Raw genomic sequence first — 13,852 nt, forward strand, 5'->3', positions numbered from 1 at the left:
GCTGTCAGCCTAGGCTCATTTGGAATCTATATTCTGACCATGTGTTCCTCTCAGGGACTTCTTCTCACATTTTAAACAGCAAGAGAATAGTATCCTAATGTTTCCCTCTTCAAATAGAGTCTGGCTTTTACAGAATTCACATGATTAGATCAGGGTAATCTTTATTTTAGTCAACTTTATTTTTGTCAAGAAACTTCCCTAATATATGAATAAAACAAAGCAAAACTAAAAGGCTAATTTTGTCATGAGCATGCCACCAATAATTATCCCATGTCTCATCTATATTCAAGAAAGAGAAATATATGAGAAACAGGAGTCTTCGAGCTATGTTCATTTGCTGCAAAGGATCCATACACATTTCTTCTGAGAGTCTACCCTTTAGTCTTTGTATTGAATTAATTGAATTATTAATCACTTACAAATTCTTCAGAATCACCTTTTTTTTTTTTTTTTTGTACTTTCAAATGTGGAACAGCACAAAGAAGAAATTTTTGTAAACAGTTGTAAAGTCAGGTCAGTATAAACCATTGATCTTCACTGGAAGGATAGACAGGCCAGGTGAACATGGGGGGGGATGTCCACAGGCCAGCAGAAAGGGAGGGGACAGAGGACACAGTCGTGTGGGATCAGCAGATTGGCAGTAGGAGATTGACAGGAAGGTGTTGAGAGAATCTTGCTTATTACACAAGGAATCACCCACCTTGGGACATAGATTTTTATCTTCAGGAAATTAGCTGTACTTATGCTTGTTTTAGAATTAGAGCTATATAGTGGTGTCTTGCCTTGTTGTTTGTTAACTGGACATGAGTTAAATATATCTGGAAAAATAATATTAATTCAGAAATTGCTTCCATAAGATAGGGTTATAGACAAGTCTGTTGGATACTGTCATGATTAATGATTGAAATAGGAGACCCCAACTCACTCTGGATGATGCTGTTACTAGTCAGGTGGTCTTGTTCATATACAAAAACATACTAAGCAAGCTTTGAAGAGTAAAGCCAATAAGCAGTATTTCTCCATGGCTTCTATTTCAGTTCCTGCCTCCAGGTTCCTGCTTTGAGTTCTTGACTTGACTTTTGCAATTGTACTGTTATCTGAAAGCATAAACTGAAATAAATCTTTTTCTCTCCAAGCTGCTTATAATCAGTGTTTTGTCATATCAAGAGAAACCTAAAGTTAGGCAACAGGCTTATAATTACTGTTATTTTGTTCCATTTCATTGAGATTGTACTTTATCATGGCTCCATGTTTGATAGAAAAATAGATCACAGCAGCATTATACACTCTTGGATACTGTATTTTTCTCTTTTATACTGATTGCTTTTTCTACATAATTACCATATTTCAGGCTGTCCATTTACCTTCCACCTTTCTGTCTGTATCCCTGTTCATATGTCATCTTTCTGTCTATCTATCACTTATCTTTCATCCACATATTTATCTGTCATATTCTATTAAATGCTGGTCTATTATGTATCTTCCTGTTTATCACCTATCATCTCTCTGTATCTATCTATAGCATTAATTTGTCTGTTATCTTTCTATTGTTATCTACTAGCTGTATACTGATTATTTCTCACCTATCAACTTATCATCCCAATATTGACCTACAACTTATTTACTATTATTGACCTGTTAACTATTTATCTATAATCTGTATGTCATCTGCTCTTGCTCCACTTTGAGGTTTCTCCCCATTCAGAAAAAAAAATATTTAATTAGATAAAGAGACTTCTTTCAACTACAAAATTCAACTATTGCACTGATGATATAATCTAAACATCTTCACTTCAATTTGAAATTGCCACATTACAACACTTACTACTTGCCTACCTCTCTGAATTTATCAGATATCATCCTCCTTCCACCTCCTTCTGGCTTGTTACACTGACATCTTTAGTTTCTTAATGATGCTAACGTTACTACAGCTGTAATTGGTCCACACACACTACTTTCTATGGCATGGCTAGGTGCTTTATTTAGTTCAGATCACAGCAAATGCTTGCACAGTGTATAACTCCAACAGTGCAATTTCATACAGTCACAAGGTCAAGTTCAGTCACATCATCCTACTTTAATTCTCTAACTAGTACTTCACACTATTGAAGACATGACTAGTTCATTTATTTTCTGTCATCTGTCCTCTCATTCTACCCCTGGATAGTGAATGAGCTACACAAGGACATCCAGTGTGCATTTCTAGATAATCAGTGTTTCACCAGTAATTATATAAGAGCCAAGTGTACAGAAGAGGCTTTAACATTGCTCATGAATAAATGAACTTTTAAGAGTTTAGAATGTAATGGGAAGTGTATTTGTTAGTAAGAATATTTAGCACAACATGTCAGAGAAATAATCAGAAAAGAATGGAATTCATATTGCAACTACTGAAGAGAAGCAACAAAGCAGAACAAACAAACAATAACAACAAAAAATACTTCAAATATTACTTTTGACTTAAATATAAGGCTTTGACTTTATCTTTGTGAAAGCTTGCTGTTCACCTTAGGCAAAAGACAGGGGATGTCTTTCAGGATTTATAGTAAAAAAACAAAACTGTTAGTTTGTTAAATCAGAACTAATTTTTATTATTATCTTTTACAGAAGTAAAATCTGGGGCTCAGTTCAATTAAGTAATGCCTGGGTTGTTGCCATGCAGCTATATTTTTTTTTAAATCACTTGTGTTTAGCTTTGGGGATTTATTTAGCTCTGATATCCAGCACTTTATATACAGTCTGGTCTGCAACATTCTGTATAGTGCCTGTCCCTCTAATCATAATCTTAGATTCTTAGCATCTTTTCTAATTCAGAAGAAGAGAAAGATAAGAGTCCATATCGAGTAGAATTTCTGATTATAAAGCTTTGCAAGATAATGGTACAGCTTTATTTTTCTTTTTAATTTATTATTTCTTTATAAGAATAAAATAAAATAAAAAAAAAAAAAAAACAGAAAACGTTCCAAGCAGAGGTAATAGCTATAGACTTGTCTTTTTAAATTTCCCTGAGAATTTATTCAGTTCAAAATGAACTTTGTTTTCCTTTATTGGAGCATTTTGTTTTTTCAATCTTTCCCCTTTCATGTGTTAAATACTTTCTAATGATTTTTAAAGTTGATATTTAAACAACACTTACACTGCTTAATCACACAGTTCACTCTTTTGAAACATCAGCTTTCTTTTTTTTTTCCTGTTTCAAATACCTTTATTTAGATGTCAAATTATGCAACCATCACCATGGTTAATTCAGCAGCAAGCAATGATTATGTCATGTACACCTATTTTATTCTGATTCAGTGAAAATCTGTCTCTCACTTTTTCTCTCTTATTTCATTTGTGTGTGTTTATGTGTGTGCATTTATCCTTCATTTGTTCTTTTACGTTCCAAGCATGAGTTTCATTTCAAAAGCAAGTCTATATTCCAGACATATAAAAGTCACTGTGACTGACATTAACAAAAGCTGTTTGGGACTTTGGTTGAGAAATTGTTCAGAAATAATCTTTCAGAGTATAAGGGTATTGTATTATTTTAAAACAAATGACATTTTATTGGAAACAAAGAAAAGTATGCATGATCATAAGGTTCATGTGCTTCAAGTACACATATATACACAGGTATACATGCATATGTATGTATGTGCATGTAGGTGCTAGGGGACAACCCAGAGTGTCAGTCATCAGGAAGAATCCACATTCTAATTTAAGACAGGTTCTTTTACTTTCTGGAATACACAAGTAGGCTAGACTATCTAGCCAGTGAACCCCGGGCATTCTCCTGTTTCTACTTTACCCGTTCTAGAACTACAAGCACATAACTTCATGCCATTTCTTTTGACATGGGTTTGGTCTTTTGACATTCTCATGCTATCCTCATTTCACAGATTTTTTTTTGTGTGTGTAGGGGTATATGGAACATACGTATGAATGTGTGGTTATGTTTACTTGTTTTCATGCATGAGAAAAGCATAGCAGGACATAAGGTGTCTTCTGTTATTATTTTCTGCCTTCTTGTATTGAAGTAGGATCTCTCACTAAACTGTTCACTGTTTCAGCTAACTGGCCAGCAAGCTCTCCAAATATGCATGTTCATGCCTGGCAGGGCTGGGGTTATAAGCGTGTGCAGCTAAGTCCAGCTTTGGACATGAATTTGGAGGAATTCTAACTCAGGCCTTCATGCTTATGTTAAGGGTCAACCCCACTTCATAAATTCCTGAAGCAGGTACATTACATATCTTCTTGAAGCTTCATAAGGCACAGATCTCCTTCCAAATGATAACAATGATACTTGAACAAATGACAATAACTAACTCTAGATATTGTCTTTTGCCTGTTACAGGTGAGCAATTCAGAGAGTTGAAATAACCTCTGATGGTAGCATTATCTCAGGGTCCTAACAACCAAATTTTAACTTCTGACTAACTGCAATTGAGAAGTGTACTGATTTGACTGACTGCAGTGCATTGTGTTACCTGACACTGGCCTGCTCAATGCTTTTCTTTCTTTACTTTACAAAGTATTTACTACAGGAGGAGTAGAGCAATGAAAAGGCTATGTCTACTTAAGTTTATCTAACTATATCAGAGTACTGAGAGAACAATTAGAAAATAAACCCATGCTAATGAGTTAGACTAAGAGAGTATCATTTCAGCTTGGTATTTTCACTGTTTCATCATGGTGACTTCCCAGGTTTAAGATCATGTTAAGAATTTTCAATGAGTCAGGAAGGAGAATGATTTCAAATGCACACAATGTACCAAGAATTGTAATAAACATTTGTGTTAAAGCAAGTATAACAGGACTAACAACTGGTTTGTTTTAATCATTACTCAGGTACTGGGTGTTATCAAAGCATTGAACAGGGACATGGACATCTAAGACAATTGGTATCTGCCATCTGGGCAATTTGTGATTACTAAGACTTCACAAGAGGCCTTCCCTTTTTCAGGAAACAAAAGTAGAAGGATAGGCTGGGTAGTAGAGGACAAATATTTTTATGTAACAGGCTCTAGGAAGAGCTCATAATAAAATATGTAATTTCAAGAAAAGCTGAAGAGCATGGTGTGGCAAAGATCCAAAGTAAATTCACCAAAAATAATCCAATCAGGAGAATGAATAGCCCAATACTATGACCTACTTAATTTTATTTAAATTGCCCTATCATGATTAAGGTCTTTTTTATTTATTTATTTTATATAACCAAGTCCATTTAAATGAAAAGAAACATTTATAGACAATATTTGGGAATTTGGGCATCATTCTTTGTAGATATGTGTAGCACAAAAAATTAAAACACTCAGACATATATGAGGGAAAGTATAGTCAGAGACATTTGGAAGAGTCCAAAGTGGAGAGAGAATGTACTCAATTGATTATGACCAGCAGACACAACCAGACCATAAGATAAGAAACAGATGGGGAAAGAGGAAGACGAAGACAAGAAGAGTTTGGGGAAAAGTTACCAAGAGAAAGGGTCAAGAAACAGTTAGCCTAGAGAGGAAGAGAGAAAGGGAAATAAGTGAGTATATGGCTCAAATTGCAGGGTCATATGGGAAATGAGAGGCTGGGGAAAGGAAAGCCCATGAACAAAAGGAGTTTAGGGTAAGTGGCTAGGTGAGAAGAGCCACAGGTAGCCTTCATACTGAAGGACCAGAAGGTCAGCATGCCCTTTGGTGTGCTAATATACAGGTGAATTTCTTCAAGCCTTGACAGTAATTTTATTTCCTAATACCATCTACTTTCTCACTTTACTGATAATAGTAAGCGAATGAAGTTGCTCAGTGTCACAGAGTAGATTCCCATCAAGAGTAGTTTTTCAATGTTATATCTTTTTTATTATATCAAACAGATTTTTTAGAAGGTCCTTAAAAGGAAATTTAATTTTTAAAACAATCAGGACCCAGGTGCCTTGTTATTGAGAAGGGAAATCATTGATTCCCTATTACCTCGTCCACTCTCATATTTTTAAATAAACTGCCGAAGTCAGAAGACTTTTTGTTTGCTAAAGTATACATGAACTGACCTCAAATATTTAGCTTTAAATGCAAGCCCTGCGTTATCTTAGATTGAGTCCAAGAAATATCATAACATTGTCAATTCCTTTGCCTCTATTGTTAGAGTGGCTGTTTCTTCATCTGAATACTGGGAAAATTAAGTCATATATGAGACCTATATTTAAAAACCATTTATTAATGTAAAGATTATATTAGCTTACAATTTTAGAGTTACCTAAAGGTACTGTAAGCTTTTTTATATAAAGACCATATGAGGAAGAAGTAGAGATGTAGTCATTATGAATATAGGATAATACCACCTTTCAAAACATAGCGTTCAGAAAACCTTATGCAAAATCAAATAATTAACAAAAATCTGATATAGTCACAAAGCTCCTAAAGAGAAATTCATAAGATATTAAACTTTTTTGATTGTTTGATAATTGACAGGATATAATACATTTTTTTATTTGTCTGTTGTAATTAAACACATTTGCATCTTAACTAAAACTATGTACTGGGCTGAGAAGTAAATTGATATGCTTAATGTTCAAGCTTGTTTTCTTTTGCTATAATAAATACTGTGACCACAAGTGATTTGGCTTATACTTTTAGATTCAGTACATTATTGAGGGAAAATTGGGCAGCAACTGAAGAAGAAAACAGGAAGCTGTCTTTTTTATTTGTTTGCTGTCTTTTTGTTCCTGTTCATGCCCTGTTAGCATTCTTATACAACCTAGTGCTCTTCCCAACTCTGTCTAGGGCATAATGGTCTGAGCTCTCTTACATCAAGACAATCTGTATCACCTTCCAGAGGATCACAGGTCAAACTGGTCAGGAAAATTCTTCCAAGGCCCTTTCTTTAAAGTTGACTCTTTGTTATGTCAAGCTGTTATTGCAAACTAATCAGGACATACTTTTAGCTTAGCTTCCTAGATTTAGTAAGCTTTCCTCCACAGCAACCACATTTGACTCCCCCTTTTATTACTACTTCCTGGATTTCAAGTGGAGAAGAAAGATTACAATACTAAATGACTCTTGTTAGAGCTTCTGTACCTATACCTGTCTTATGCACATCCATGCTTGTGTTTCTTTTGAGGATCTCTATATGAGAAATAAAACTCTTAGGATCGAATGATGTGTTCTCAATTTATTCAAAGCTACCTCTTCTAACTTGCTATATGGTACATTGCCATATCTTTTTTATCCATTGTTTTTGAGATGATCTTTTGTAATGGATTATAGGTTTGTTTTTTTTTTTTTTTGCTAGTTTTTTATATATAAACACATCATATTTTACATATCAGAAAGTAGAAAATGCAATGTCTATTCAATGTCAATTTCATGAGGGCATTTTGATAAATTATCACAATATAATCTCAACCTAAATCACTTCAGTTTGGAGATGCAGGAGCTTTGTGTGTATATATATATATATATATATATATATATATATATATATACTTTTCATATATATATTTATATATATATATTTAATTCCTTCTATTACTGTAAACTATTTTTTTTCCTGTAAAATCACAGCCACTGTACCATTTGTTGGTGAAAATGATGTAAGAGTTCTATATCTTATATCACATTTAAGACTGTCTTAGCGATTGCTACATGATTGATTGAATGAATGGATACATAAAATAGGAGAGGTCATCACAAAGTGCTAGGTGACAAAACCTCATTTGGTGAGGGCACTAAGAAGAGAGCCAATTCTATGTGCAATCAGTAAGAAAATTATTGCAATTTTCCAATAGGCAGAGAAAGACTGGCATAGTCCTGAGCAGAATAATAATAGAAATTTCAACATCTTTCAAAACAAAAGACACCGCTACAGTTGCCTTTGTAAACACATTGTTTACCTCAAAATACTCCTGTTGATAGCTTGGCATTGGCGATAATCTTTGCATAACAATGCTCTCAAACTGCTAGTAAATCAGTATGAAAAGTGAATGTTTCACACATGATAAACATAAATGCAGTCTGCACTTAATATTTTAATTAAAACACTTTTTCTTTGAATTCAAGCCTCTAGAAGATTGTTTAGAGATACTCTCATCAGTAGAAACGCAAGACATTTTTTATATAAAATATAATAACATCATCAATTAGCAATGTTATTTACAGAATATACCAAACAGAAGAAATGTGAGGAAAGATTTCTAGCTAGCTGTTGAAGGACTGGGACCATCTTAAAAACTAATAGGAGACAAAGGGAATTCAAAGTAGATAAATGTAACCTAATGATGTCTCTGATGAGCCTTTGTCTCTCATCTCTTTGTGTTGAATAAAATATGAGGAGCTTAAAAGAGAGCAAAGCAGTCAAAGACTTATCTGAAAGTGTCACTGATGTGTGAGGAGAACTGGAAGACAATGGATGAATTGCTGCAGTTCTCATAGGCCTTATCAGATATGTCTGCCTGAATTCAAAATATGAGACAATACAAAGAGGAGTGGAGGAAAAGGAAGGAGATGAGCTGGATCAGTAGAGAATCATACATTAAAATGTTGTGATGGATTGGTGTATCAGGAAGAAGCAAATATCCACAATTTCTTTATAAATGGTCAGGCAATTGATGTGTAGTAGAAGCACAATAGAATCTGAATATTGTTGGATTTTTACTACAGAATTCTTGAGGATGGCTCTTAAAGGGAATGGTTGATTTACTTTTAAATTTAGATAGCACGTTATATGTTCAACATGCACCCTTCCTCCTATTCCTACATATGCTCTTCTATTTCTCTTTTCCAGTAATCCTAATAATCTTTGTTTCAATAGATAATTTTACTTCTACTTTCATTACATATAATTATAACATTATATATAATCTAGGATGCAGTAATAAGAGAAAATTAATTATTAATTTTTCTGAGTCTGGCTTTATCCACTTACTGTGATTATTTCCAAACGTATCCACTTTTTCTCAAAACACATGATTTATTCTGAAAAACCTTTCCTATACCTATACATCTGTATATGTATATTTAATTATATATATATATATATATGTATGTATGTATGTATATACATTTTCTGGCCTCACAGTGGTGGTACCCAGCTTTAATCCCAGCACTAAGCACTTGGGAGGCAAAGGGAGGCAAATCTCTGATTTCAAGGAACAAAGTGAGTTCCACAACAGCCAGGGATTCACTAAGAAACCCTATTTTATAAAAAACAACAAAAATTCCCCCATGGACTATCCTCTGTTATTAGACACCTATGCTCTATGAGTAACTCTTATGTATACTATTGAAATAAGCATTGAAGAATGGTTATTTTTGTGATATGTTAGCTTAATGCTTTTGGGTAAATACCCAGCAATTATATAATTTAGGTCATTTAGAATGCCTATTTCTATCAATGAGCCCACAGACTGATAGCAGGGAATCCATCAATGGACCACCTCAGAAACCTGGGAAATGGGTCTCAGTTGGAAGGCCTGGGCAACCTAAGGGATCTCAGACAGTGGAACCAAGATGTATCCCTGGTGCACAAAAGAACTTTGGGAGCACATTTCCCATGGAGGGATGCTCTTTTAATTTAGAGGCAGGAGAGAGGGCCTAGTCCCTACTCCAAATGACTTGACAGATATTGTTGTCCCTTCTGGAAGGCAGCACCATCCCTGTGGAGTGTAAGGGGAGATTGGTGGTCAGGAGCATGGGAGGGAGGGACAGAGGAAGGGAGTGAGAGGGAACTGGGATCATATGTAAAATTAAGAAAAAATAATTAATTAAAAAAAGAATGCCTATTTCTAATGTTTAGGAGCCATCCATACAGATTTCCATAGAAGTTAGACTACTTTGCATTTTCACCAGCATTTTGTGTTGTGTTTTATTTTGCAAGAGTAAATCACAGCATGCTACAAACATGGACATTTCAGTTAGCTAGAGTGACAATATAAATGACTGCATGAAACTATTGGTGACATTAGACTCTCTTCATTTCCTTTTCTGTCTGACATCCTTTGAATCTATCCTGAATTCATCTTATTCAAGCTAACCAAGTGGCTACCCACATTCTTGTTGTTATATTCATTTGTTTACAAAAGCATCAACCCAAGTTAGGACACTGGTTCTTTGTAGCCCTTAGTTACTTAAGATCTCAGGTTGGTTTCCTTAACATTTTTCTTAGTATGGCCATACCTATGGCATGAGAATATCTACAAAGGAAAAGGAACGTGATTGTAAATGCAAACTACTATTTGATTATCTGGATAGAATTGAAAAATAGTATTGAGTCAATATTAGAATTGGTTTGAAATGGAATTTGATATTACAGAATGAAAGTTAACTAACTTGGAAAAGAACACATTGGTGATGGGATTTTAAGATACTTTCTTGAGCAAGGAAAACAGGGTGAAGTTCATTTTCAGAACAAACAGTATGTTTTCTAAGGCAGTTGTACTTAGGTACCATAAACCAATGTGTCGGGGGCATAGAGAGGTACTTGTACTCACAAAGAAGCATGGAAAACCTGCCATGTTAATCACTCAGGGATATCTCCTTAATAGAGGAGATAAAATTAACCACCTGCATTCCATCCCATCCAGGAAGCTGAGAGTCGAGGTTGATAATGACCTGGAGATTTTTACTGTCTGTGGAGCCAGACCTCACCCTAATTCTCCAGAATGGCTATTCCAGATTCTTCCCTTCCTAGAACATTACCCATCCTTGTGAGGAGATGCCAGAAATTGTTTGTAGTCTGCTGACATCTCTGATATCAGTCAGAGACCACATTAGATTCTGGGCCTTTTAGCTATAGAACCCACACTCATGGTCACATATACTTTGTAAAAGAGTCTATGTAGTCATACCTTAAGCTTTATAGTGCACCTGGAACTGAACTGATTGTTGCCTGGTAATATTTGCCAGAAGTCTGATTCAAGTTGATGAAATGAATCTGTACCTAGTTTTCATACTTATTTGTCTGAGGGGATTGTGTATGACACCTGCAGAGATTACCTCACCAAAAGGTAGCATAAACTTATTGACTCACATTATGGAAAATTTGTAGTCCAAAATGAAGGTTTCAGAAAGAATACACTTTCTCTGAATGTATGAGAGAAAAAAATCGATTTTATATTTTCCCTGAGCTTTTAGAGGTTCGTTAATTTGGGGCAACACAATTCTATTCTTTGCATGGTATTATGCATAAGTATGTGTGCTTGTATGTCTCCAAATTTTCTCTTTTAATAGAGAAAGTATACTATTTGTCTACTTAGGATCCTACTTTTGTTCTAATATGATCTTATTCTAATGGGTTTCATTTTAAAAGGATCTTTCCAAATAAAGTTGTATTTTGAGGTTCCTATGTTGCACAAATTTTGCTTGGCTCAGTCAGTAGATTTTTCTGTCTGAGAATTAATAGAGACAAGATCTTGCCAACTTCATTCTGAAGAGGTAAAGCCTCTCTACTGGCTGCCTCCTTTACTTCTCTATCTTTTAGCATTTACCCCTATATCTGACTCAGGGTTTTTATTAGTAAGACCATTTAGAATTCTTATTCCAAGGCTTAAGAATCCTATTTGTGAAGAGGGGGTAGCTATGCAACCAGCATTAGTTACTTTGTTAGACATAACAAAAGATACCAAAGGAAATAATCGTTCTTTTGGGCTCCTAGTTTTAGAATGCAGTTAGTTATGGAAGCAATATTATGGAGTCAGAAGTATGATGTGGCTGCTTACATTTTGTCCCCAGCCAGGAAGCCACGCTGGCCAGCTTATCTTTCCCGTTTTTAATTCAGCCTAGGACATTTGCTCACTGTATGCTGGCACCTCTCTTTACTGTGCATCTCCCTGCCCCATTTATTTGGTGTAAAGTCACTCCCTCACAGATGTATGTAGAGCTTCATTTTCAAGTTGACTTTAAAGACAGTCACACTCATAATCATGACTGACCACCAGAGTCCCTTTTAGAAGAAATAGAAACAAATGATCTTCTGCTTTGATGTTGTAGGAAAATAAAATAAGCAAACCACATACTGACTTGGGGAGAATAGATAGCAGAATGAACTGAGGTGTCAGTCACAAACATGAGATCTTTTGATGTGTTGGCTATGGCAGTAAGCAGTTTTGGAAGCTTCTTTATGCCAGGATTTGAAAATTGAAATTCAATAAGAACAGAAAATTTTAGGATTTTTTTTTATAGTGAACCAAGAAGCTAGGATTATACCTTATAAGCTCTAGGCCAAATGAGTTATATCATAGCACAATCATTTTCTTGATCTGTAACATTACTGTTCTTATGCCTTAGTAACACATAAAGGAGCAATTATTCCTGTATATACTGAACGCTGAGACTAAATCAAAATACATTTTTACTTTAAATGTAGGACTTGGCCTGTATACAGTAAGTGATGGATTTGCCTATGTTACTTTCCATTGTACCCCATGGTCACAACACAATGTACACACACTTGCACAATGAACAATCTCTTACTGTTCATTCAAGGCAACTTTAAATGTTAATGAGAGAATAACATCCAAGAATGTGCCATGATCAATATTATTTATGATACTTTTGGTGTAATTTGCTAAACATTTTTGTGTATAGTTTTAATTAAAATTTTTTCCTTAGGTTACCTGAATTTGGTGCTTTGAATAAAAATGCCCCCCATAGGCCCATAAAGAATGGCAGTATTAGGAGGTGTGGCCCTGTAGTTGGCAAGGTGTTGTTGGAGGAAATGTGTCACCAGGACTGGGCTTTGTGGTCTCAGAAGCTCAAGCCAGTCTTAGTGGCTCTCTGATTCTTCTCTGAATCCAGATGTAAAACTCTCAGCTACCTCTCCACTCCATGTCTGCCTGCATGCTGCCATGCTTCCCACCATAATGATTGTTGGCTAAAACTCAGAACTCTAAAACAGTTCCAATGAAATGCTTTCCTTTATAAGAGTTGTTGTGGTCATGGTGTCTTTTCACCATAATAGAAACCCTAACTAAGACATGATATTAAAAATTTTCCAGTTAAATACCTGTAACACATCAACTTAATAACTAAGGCTCTAACGGAAAATACAGAAACAAGGCTTTATTTTTATACATTCACAATTCATCTGGACACTCCGGCTTCTTCCGGTTCACATCACATGAGGACATGAAATTTATGGGACTAATGTTAATGTTTTCTACTCTTGTTCCTTCCTTGAACTAATGAAAATAATAATGCATACCTAATATTTTTATTAGTTTGTGATTTAACTTCCCAGGATCAAAATGTTAAGAGAAATGTCTGTCCATGTTTCTCTTTAACTCAATCACATTTCTATGATTAGCTCATTGCTACTCTCCCCACTTCTAAGTGAATTGCAGCTCCCTTTCACTATAGATACCACCCACTCTAGCACACACTTACAACTTTTGTTGCTTAGAAGCCAGGAAGTTTCAGCAATTGTTCTGTGCTCAACTGAAACATTTTAATCCACCATTAAAATATTTTGGAAGCAAGATGTAATTATCCAGGCCGCCCTTTGGGCTAGTGAAGCTGAAAGGCTAACACTGAGCCACCATATGGGCTGTGCATGGTAGGGCCTATTAGAAGCAAGTATTTAAATCCATTTCTTTCTGAGAACAATTAGATGAAACCATCCAATTCTTCCAGGAGCTTTGAAAATGATCACCTGTTGGACGCAGACTCTGGGTAAATTGCTTTCATTTGAATATGATTTGGAATTTGTTCAACTAATCACAGTCTGTTAATTGCATTTTGGAGAAAGAAAGAAATTGAATGAAGCAACTGGTTCTTGTTAGATTCAAGCCAGCCAGGGATTCAGTGTGTGGCTACAGCATTCCACCTTGTTAATCTCAATACAAGGCAGACTTTGCAAGCTGTAATAATTAAGTCACCCTTTGTGAAAC

The sequence above is a fragment of the Phodopus roborovskii genome, unplaced genomic scaffold (assembly GCF_943737965.1).
Source record: "Phodopus roborovskii unplaced genomic scaffold, PHOROB, whole genome shotgun sequence".
In the NCBI taxonomy this organism is placed as follows: domain Eukaryota; kingdom Metazoa; phylum Chordata; class Mammalia; order Rodentia; family Cricetidae; genus Phodopus; species Phodopus roborovskii.